The following is a 2403-nucleotide window of genomic DNA, read 5'->3' as shown; positions in this document are numbered from 1 at the left end:
GGATTGTGTTTATCTGAAATGCACGTAGAACCTTGTTTAAAAACCCATGCCTGGGCCCCTTCTCCAGAGAGGTGTAGGTCTGGGATGGAGACCAGGTGATTTCCACATGACCCTACAGGGAGAACTAGAGGGCCTGCCAGAAATCAGCCAAGGCCAAAGTGAAAAGAAACCTCACCCCGCACAGTTGTGCTGGGTCTGCCGAAACCATGCCTTATTTAATAAGATACCCGGTTTGTTAGATCTGGAAGAATCCTGACAGATGCCCAACTCACACCCTCGTGTTTGAAAGCTTTTTCTTATGGCATGTTAAAGGGTTGGACTATTTTTACACTTTATTTAGTGCAATTGCACTGTAATGTACCCTCTTTTTAAATTTTTATTATGGCAAAATACGTAACATAAAATTTCCCATTTTACATTCCCCCCCAACAGTGTGTGACGGGCCCAATTTTTCTACACTTGCTAGCACTTGTGTGTGTGTGTGTGTGTGTGTGTGTGTTTGCCGTTGTTGTTGTTTCAGTCTCTGTAGAGATTGTCAAAAATTACCAAAGCTGACTATATTTCAAGTCGTCATGGCAGGGAATGATTGGGAAAAGTTTCCATTAGCAATAATTGTGCCTTGGATAAACCTCATTGGCTACTGATATTGCCATAGCACACAGCTACAATGCTTGTTTTTTTCTGCATATGTGCATGTTTTAATTAATAGCCCACCCTAGGGTGTGCGAAGTGGTATTTCATTGTGGTTTTTACTTGCATTCCCTGGTGGCTAATGATGTTGACACCTTTTCATGTGTTTATTGACCATTTGTGTATCTTCTTTGGAGAAACATCTATTCGAGTCCTTTGTCCATTTTGAAAATTGGATTGTTTGGATTTTTGAGTTGGAGGAGTTCTTTAAACACTGTGGACATTAAATCTTCATGAGATATATCATATGAAAATATTTTATCTCTTTATGTATGTTGTTTTTCCACTTTCTTATAATGTTCTTGAATGCACAAAGTATTCAATTTTGATACAGTCTAATTTATCCATTTGTTCTTTTGTTGCTTGTGCTTTTGGTGTTATATCTAAAAATCCATTGCAAAAAAAAAAAAAAAGAATCCACTGCAAAATCCAAAGTTACGAAGATTCTTTCTTCTAGGAGTTTTAGGGTTTTATCTCTTAAGTTTATGTTGTTGATACATTTTTAGGTAATTTTCATATTTGGTGTGAGGCAGGGGACCATCTTCATTTTTTGGCATGTGGAAATGAATTCCAGTTTTCTCAGTATCTTTTTTTTGAGGTAATGGGGGTCAGGGATTTAACCTGGGACCTTGTTTGTGGGAAGCCAGCGCTCAAGCAGTGAGCCACATCTACTTCCCTGTGTCAGTTTTTTCATTTGTTTTGCTTGTTGTTTTTTTCCAGGAGGCACCAGGAACAGAACCTAGGACATCTCATATGGGAGGAGGACACTCAACTGCGTGAGCCACATCTGCTTCCAGTGTCATTTTTTTTTTAAAGATTTATTTATTTATTTTCCCACTCCCCCTCCTTCCCCTCCTCCCACCCTGCTCTTTTTTCTGTGTTGTCTTCTGTTCTCATTTTCTCTCCTCTGGGCTTCACCAGGATTCGATCCTGGAGACCTCTGATGGGAAGAGAGGTTCCCTTCAGTTCCTGGTTTCTGCTGCACTTCACCTTGACTTTACCCTTGTCTCTCTTTTGATGCATCATCATCTTCCTGGGTGACTCACTTGAGTAGGGCACTGGCTCACCATGCAGGAACTCATGTGGGCGCTTGTGTGGGCACTAGCTTACCATGCGGACACTCACGCAAGCACTGGCTCACCACGCAGGCATGCTTTCTCTTCTTCTTTTTCACCAAGAGGCCCCAGGGATTGAACCCAGGTCCTCCCATATGGTAGGCAGAAGCTCTATCACTTGAGCAACATCCACTTCCCCCAGTGTCATTTCTGAAAAACAAATTTTTTACCACTGAATGTACTTGGCACTCTTATTGAAAAAAATGTTTCCATAGATGTGTGGGCTTATATTTTGACTTTCAGTTCTCTCCATTGGTCTGTAAGCCTATACTTATGTCTATCTGACGATGTTTTTATTACATTTTATTAATTAATTAATTAATTTTAATTAGAAAAGTTGTAAGCTTATAAAATAACCATGCATAACATAGAGGATCCCCATACATCACCCCGCCACCGACACCTTGCATTGTTGTGGAACATTTATTACAAATGATGAAAGAATATCATCAAAATGTTAAACTGCTACCTAGAGTCTATAGCTTACATTTGATGTATTTTTTCCCATAAACCACCCCATCATTAACACCATGTATTAGTATTATACATTTGTTATTGTTAATGAGAGAACATTCTCATATTTGGACTGTTAACCACA

At 39.5% G+C, this 2403-nt stretch overlaps 1 non-coding gene across 1 annotated transcript; it reads right to left on the bottom strand.

Moving 5' to 3' along the window:
• Positions 1-520: 520 nt before the first annotated feature.
• On the bottom strand, positions 521-664 carry LOC111762764 (U4 spliceosomal RNA). The gene has a single exon (XR_002795799.1). It is a non-coding gene; the product is annotated as a U4 spliceosomal RNA (small nuclear RNA).
• Between the last annotated feature and the right edge of the window lie 1739 nt (positions 665-2403).

The sequence above is a fragment of the Dasypus novemcinctus genome, chromosome 1 (genome assembly GCF_030445035.2).
Source record: "Dasypus novemcinctus isolate mDasNov1 chromosome 1, mDasNov1.1.hap2, whole genome shotgun sequence".
NCBI classification, from domain to species: domain Eukaryota; kingdom Metazoa; phylum Chordata; class Mammalia; order Cingulata; family Dasypodidae; genus Dasypus; species Dasypus novemcinctus.
The sequence above is the reverse complement of the archived record's forward strand: the minus strand, read 5'-3'. Positions and strand labels throughout refer to the sequence as shown.